This window comes from Garra rufa, unplaced genomic scaffold, assembly GCF_049309525.1.
Source record: "Garra rufa unplaced genomic scaffold, GarRuf1.0 hap1_unplaced_119, whole genome shotgun sequence".
Taxonomy (NCBI): domain Eukaryota; kingdom Metazoa; phylum Chordata; class Actinopteri; order Cypriniformes; family Cyprinidae; genus Garra; species Garra rufa.
Window position 1 is genome coordinate 15,773 of NW_027394394.1, and position 7,886 is coordinate 23,658.

Here is a 7,886-nt window from a genome sequence, read left to right on the forward strand (position 1 = left end):
ACCTGCTTAGGTAAGCGGGGGAACTTGCTATGCATCCCTGCGCAAAGACAAGCTGACACCGCGGGCTGCATTTGCTGCTTCACACATAAGCGATCTGAAAACGCAGCGCTATTTTGTTGATGTTAATTTGCTCCGTGTTAGGGCCGCGGTTCACGGTTCGGTCAGCCTTCCCTGATACTATACTCCCGTTTGTTGCTGTAAAGGTTCCCCTGTCTCATCGCGTTAACGTCCAGACGCCCATGAACTGTGAATGCACCGCGCAAGGGGAGATGACGCTCTGCCGCCCAAGGTCCCAAATTCCGCTTGGTTACTGACAGGAGGATATCAAAGTTATATATTTATAATTCTATTAGGACATAGCCTATAACATGGAATGTTAAAAAGGAAGTAGAAAGAGAATGAGAAAGAGTAAAAAAGAAAAAGAAAAGAAAAGCTGGTTTATTTGAGGAATATTTCTTTTAACAAAAATCATTACCAAATCTATATTGTCAGAACAAATGTCCGTCTTAAAATTACATTCAAAACCAAACAATAAATAAATAAATAAAATAAATTACAATGTTTTATCATTTGTGTACATTTTTAACACTACTTATGTAATTAAAAAACGGACAACACATCTTTACCTTGTTTTCCTCCAGCTTCCCGCGTGTTCTGTCATTCTGTGAGAAGCAACTGGACGCGTCTGGAAACTCAAATGGGCGTAAAGACTCTGACCGTCTATAAAATCATCTCTTCTTTTTCTATTCTGAGATCCATGAATAATTAATACGCGGACAAAGGTATTAGATGATACTTTATTGCAATCCGTATTTAGATCTAAATAAAAAACAGTCCAGAATATCATCTTAAAATGGACTGATTACACAAATTTGACTTTTCATTAAGTTTAGTTTAAATATTATGCTTAAGAAACGCATACATGTGACCCTGGACCACAAAACCTGTCATAAGGGTCAATTTTTTTTTTTTTAAATGGAAAGTTCACCTGACAACTGAGCTTTCCACTGATTAAAAATGGTTTGGATAGAACAATATTTGGCCGAGACATTAGAAAATCTAAGATTGCAAAAAAATCTAAATAAACTTCTTATGTAGGCTATGTTACTAATCAAAAAATACGTTTTGATACATTTACGGTAGGACATTTACAAAATATCTTCATGGAACATGATTTTTTTACTTAATATCATAACCCTAACCCCAATACAATATTTTTGCTATTGCTACAAATATACTCTTACTAAGACCGTGGTTCAGGGTCAAATATATTATTAATTTCTTTTATCTTTTAAACACATGATTTTAACTCCTATGCTCACGCTTGTAAATAAATACAAACTTAAAATTTGAAATATAGAAAATTTATTTGTTGGTGTAGGCTAGAACACAACCAAAGCCATTTTTAATGTTTTTAATTCGTTTAGTAGACTCGTAAATGTTTGGTTTTTGTTTAAAATAAAATAGCCACTGGCTGTTGGCCAGTTGCAATGAACCCAATATAATTAGGTCACAGTGAATGTTGTTTTTATTTCCAATAATAGTGTGATGTTTGGCGTCTTTGAGATGCACGTCAATTCTATTGTAATTGACAATAAAACAACTTAATTCCATTGTTTTAACCAATTGGAGTTACAAACACTGTGAGAAGTTTCGCAAATGGAGGACAGGTGCGAAAGTTCACCGGCAGTCAGGACGCGTTAACCCGGAGCAGAAGTCAACGGTCTGCTAGACCTGCGGGTTTCTATAGCAACAGCAGCAGATACCGGGGATTGCGTGATGCGATGTGAACTGTTCACCCTGCGAGAAAATTGCAGTAATGGATAGGACATCTTTGTGTGCGCGTCCTCTGCGCAGGTTTTGATTTTATTGCTACGAGTCATATGCGTATTTTTCATCAGATCAGTCTTATTCAGACGCGCTGACCGTAATATCAGTTAGTGTGTCGGCAAACAGAAGCTTTGCCTGAATCTATGGCAGAGGATCATGCAATTGCCATTTTTATATTCGACATGTTGTGCATTTACTTGCCTGAATGTACAAGACCACGCGCAATTAAATGATGTAATCTATATTTAAAACACTGCATGAACTATTACATTGAAAACTGACTACAGCTTAGCAATTCTTGCTCCATGCATGCCTGTTCTGTCTCGGTGTAATTAGTCCATTTTCACTGAGAGCATGTGTTGTGAAATCACTAATGAAATCCACCGCGCATCGGGCAACGCCAGGAGACATTTTGTGCCCTGGTAGGGCTCCCCTGCCCAGGCGGGCACACGTGGAAACGCTGCCACCGATACATCAAAACAAAAGCAATCTGAGCAGACGTCCCGAACATGCACCGTCACAGGCCTCCACAGAGCCAATGAGTTTGCAGTGTTACTCTTTCTTCCCCTCCACCTCGGGGACATTGCGCTGTACAAGTCTCATGGAATATTTATGTTCTGCCTTTGTCGATGTGTCGTTTTTCTTACTCATTAACTTCCCCTGTGAAATAAAGTTGTCTTAAGTTAAAGAGTAATTTTCTGATCTGAATGATCACAATCGACTTTCAAATAATTAGGAAAAAATACAAAAACGTAACTCTCCCTTTACACTGTGTGCATAATTATTAGGCACGTTGATATTGTGGTCATATTTTTTTCCCCAAGCACATTCGACCAATTCCAAACCACATCAATCTTAATAACTACTATTCATTTTGTATTTAATTATTTATAAGTGATATATAATTGTCCATGAAGGCTGGAAGTGAAAAACTCCTTATATTCAGGTGTGCAGAATTATTAGGCACATTTTCTTTTACAGATAAAATGAGCCAAAAAAGAGATTTACCTCAGACTGAAAAGTCAAAAACTATTAAATGCCCATGAGAAGGATGCAATACTAATGCAAAACTGGAATTTCCAAAGTTAAGGCATGACCACCGGACAGAAAAACACTCGTTGCATCTGCATTGTTAGAAAAACAGGTCTGGGAGAAAAGATGCATGTTAATTGCAAAAAAAGTAAGAATTAATGTTAAGAATTAGATATGAAACCATCAGGAACCATTTAGTCTCCAGCACCACCGTTTTCCAGAACTGCAACCTACCTTGAGTCTCCAGAAGTGCAATGTGTCAGGTTCTCAGAGACTTTGCTTGGGCAAAAAATCCTGAAAAATGACCCTCAATTAATAAAAATAACATTCTGAAGTGTTGTGAAATACATGGAGACTGTTTTTTTATAGGCTTTATAGACAGATGAGTTGAGAGTGACTCTTGAAAAACAAGAAACAAGTTTTTTATCGGCAGGACCTTTAACATCCACATAATCTTTCCATTCCACAAAAGGTTCTTTATGGTTCTTTGTGTAACAAAAAGATGGACTATTTTTGAGAGTTTATATTGTATGTAAGGCATGGTATGTAACATTTATGTAGGGTTTTGAAGAGGTCAAAGGAACATACAAAAATTAAGCAATTTAATTAGTTAATTTTAAAGTTACTGGTTTTATAGGCTACCTAGCATGGGGTCCCTGTGACACTAAAAAATACAATAAGTCAATTTTTTTAATCACTAGGACACATTTGTGACCCTGGACCACAAAACCAGTCATAAGGGTCAGTTTTTTTAAACTGAGATTTATACATCATCTGATAGATGAATACCAATAAATAAACTTTGCACTGAAGTAGCCTATGGTTTGATAGGACAATATTTGACTAAGATACAACTATTTGAAAATCTGGAATCTGAGGGTACAAAAAAAAAAAAAAAAAAAAAAAAAAATCTATTTGCCGTTGACGTTGTCCAAATAAAGTCTCATTAACTTCCCATATAAAATAAAGTTGTCTTAAGGTAAAGAGTAATTTCCTGATCTGAATGATCACAATCGACACTCAAATGATTAGGAAAAAATACAAAAACGTAACTCTCACTTTATGTTTGAGAGCCTGAAAATCAAGAATCAAGAGTTTTAGAATCAACGCTCTTAAAAATAAGAGTTCTTTATTGGCAGAAGCTTTAACATCCACATAATCATTCCATTCCACAAAGGGTTCCTTATGGTTTTTGTGTAACAAAAATAGTTATTTTATGAAATTTGTTGCGAAAACCCTTCTTTGGGACTTCTATTTTTAAGAGTTTATATTAATTAAGAGTGTATGTAAGACATGAATACCACCTATATGTTGGGGTTTGAAGAGGTCAAAGGAACATACAAAAAAAAAAGCAAATTAATTAGTTAATTTTGGTTTTATAGGCTACCTACACTCTTAAAAATAAAGGTGCTTTAAAAGGTTCTTTAAGCGATGCCATAGATGAACTATTTTTGGTTCCACAAAGAACCATTCAGTCAAAGAACCAACTCTTTCTTATCATTTAATTATCTGAAGAACCTTCTTTTGCCACAAAGAACCTTTTGTAAAACAGAAAGGTTCTTCAGATGTTTAAAGTTCTTTATTGAACCATTTAGACAAAAAAGGTTCTTCTATGGCATCGTGAAGCACCTTTATTTTTAAGAGTGTAGCATGGGGTCCCTGGGACCAAATGTTAAAAAAAAAAATATAATAAAGGGTTGTTTATTTATTTATTTATTTTTAATCACTAGGACACATTTGTGACCCTGGACCACAAAACCAGTCATAAGGGTCAGTATAAGAATTAATGTGTCTTTTTTAAAAACTGAGATTTATACATCATCTGACAGATGTATACAAATAAATAAGCTTTCCACTGATGGAGCCTATGGTTTGTTAGGATAGGACAATATTTGACCAAGATACAACTATTTGAAAATCTAGAATCTGAGGGTACAAAAAAAATTGAAGTTGTCCACATAAAGTTCTTAGCAATGCATATTAATCAAAGTTAATTCAGTTTTGATATATTTACGGTAGGAAATTTACAAAATATCTTCATGGAACATGATCTTTTCTTAATATCCTAATGATTTTCGGCATAAAAGTTGATAATTTTGACCCACACAATGTATTGTTGGCTATTGCTATAAATACACCCGAGCTACTTAAGACTGGTTTTGTGGTCCAGGTCACATTTATCAGTACTTTAGGTCACTTTTTCAAAACTCTTCACACTCTTCTTACCAACTTTTATCTTGGCACAGCAGTCAATTTCACATCCAAAATGCATTAAAACAATCATGCATGTCGCAAATCATCTTACCCTTCCATAGAAGGTTGTCACCCAACAAACACATGGTCACTAATAAAACTATGGCCTAAAAAGACCAAAAATACAGTATTTTCTTTGACCAAACGTCTATAATAAACAAGAATGACAGCTCTTCACTGTTTAGAATTCACTGCAGAATATGTTACATAGTCCATGTTTACATTCCAGGACAAAATTATTCCTAAGTTGTCTACAGTTACGAGTTTTTATTTTTTAGATATGGAATATATTTCAATATGATATTGCTGTGGAAATGTAGCAGATACGTGTCTTATCTAGCTTTAGATTATGTTAGGCATTGAGAAATAGGCTCTAGCTATTGTAAAATTGATCTACTTAGATATAGTCCCTCTAAGAGCAGATAGCGAGTCAGGTTGTTGCTTTCTAGCTAAGCATCTAGTGAACGTCTACTGTGCCTTTTTGGAAGTGTGTTTGGTCACAGCACGAACACACACATTCAAGCTCTCACCTCAACCACGCTTGCAGGCGAGACCTCATTATATATACATGATCAATCTTTAATGTGCTCCATAGAAACGAATTGCTACCATGCGCTCTCAACGCCAACATCAAAATTTCATGCAGGTAATTGAGATAAAACCAAAATGGAGGGTGTTTCGTCTCTGTTACCCTTCGCTCGTCAAAAATACATTTCCGTGTGGCAGAAGCGAGTATGGGTGTTAGACAGTGCCAGACTGTGATTTTTAAGAAGAGACCAGTCACACCTGCCATCAAACACGCCAAAGCTAAATCTGAGGCAATAACCGGCCTTCTTAGTAAGAAAATAGTTTGATTACAGTCATTGCATAAACACCCACAACAAGTAGTTAGATCTTAATTTTAAGATGCAGGATGTACTTCAGCAGCAGCAGTTTGCACATACGCTAATTAGTTTATCACACATCTCTTTTTGAGAAAAAATTAAGCTTCTGTATCATTGGACAAAATCCAGTCAGACTGATCAAGAGTGATTTATTAAAATTGTGGTGAAAACTCTTCTTTGGGACCTCTTTTTTTGAGAGTTTATATTAATTAAGAGTGTATGTAAGGCATGAATTTACGTAGGGTTTTGAAGAGGTTAAATTAACATACAAAAATTAAGCAAATTAATTCGTTAATTTAAAGATTCCTGGTATTATAGGCTACCTATAGCATGGGGTCCCTGGGACACTTAACGTTAAAATAAACAAGTCAAATAAGTCAAATGAAGGGTTGTTTATTTATTTATTTTTAATCACTAGGACACATTGTGGACCCTGGACCACAAAACCAGTCATAAGGGTCAGTTTTTTTAAACTGAGATTTATACATCACCTGATAGATGTATACTAATGAATATGTTTTCTACCGATGTAGCCTATGGTTTGTTAAAAAAGAACAATATTTGACCATAAACCTCTTAGTAAGAAAATAGTGTATTTTGTTTACAGTCATTGCATAAACACCCACAACAAGTAGTTACATCTTAATTTTAGGATGCATGATGTACTTCAGCAGCAGTAGTTTGCAGATATATATGCACATTTGTTTATCACACATCTCTTTTTGAGAAAAAATTAAGCTTCTGTGTCATTGGACAAAATCCAGTCAGACTGATCAAGAGTGATTTATGAAATTGTTGTGAAAACCGTTCTTTGGGACTTCTATTTTTGAGTTTATATTAATTAAGATTGTATGTAAAGCATGAATAACATCTTTACGTAGGGTTTTGAAGAGGTCAAATGAACATACAAAAATTTAAGCTAATTAATTAGTTAATTTAGAAATTCCTGGTTTTATAGGCTACCTATAGCATGGGGTCCCTGGGATACTTAACATTAAAATAAATAAGTCAAATAAAGGTGGTTTTTTTTTTTTTTTAGTCACTAGGACACATTTGTGACTCTGGACCACAAAACCAGTCATAATGGTCAGTTTTTTGAAACTGAGATTTATACATCATCTGATTGATGTATACAAATAAATAAGCTTTCCACTGATGTAGCCTATGGTTTGTTAAAAAAAGGACAATATTTGACCATAAACCTCTTAGCAAGTAAATAGTGTAGTTTGTTTACAGTAATTTCATAAACACCCACAACACGTTATTAAATTTTAATTTTAGGATGCAGGATCAGCAGCAGCAGTATGCACATATATATGCTAACATCACACATCTCTTTTTGAGTAAAAATAAGCTTCTGTATCATTGGACAAAATCCAGTCAAACTGATCAAGAGTAATGAGATCCAGAACAAATATTAAACAAACAGATGGAGAATATTTCTGTGCAGTCTAAAGCCGTAATTACACGTGTCATGAATATTTGCGTGTTAATACGCGGAATAATTCCACTAGAGCAGGGGCCGTCAACTGGCGGACCGCGGTCCGGATCCGGACCGCAAGATGCGTCCATGCGGACCGTGAAGCCAAACGCTATTTCTAATAAATAAATGTATATCAAACACACTAGGGTCAGCGTTTGGGTGCAATCTTCCGTGCAGTGAGGAGAGCAGAGATCGGCAGACAGATGTAGCTTTCAGTGAGTGAAAAACGTTGATGGAAAAAGCATTATGTTGGGGTTACGTCACAAAATATTGTAAATATATCTTTTTATACTGTATTTTTATACATATTTATGTTTTAGACCACGACGGTGAGCCAATGGATATCACACAAGCAACGAGAAAACTGCATATATTAAAGTGAAAGTAAAAACAGTGCTTCCAGC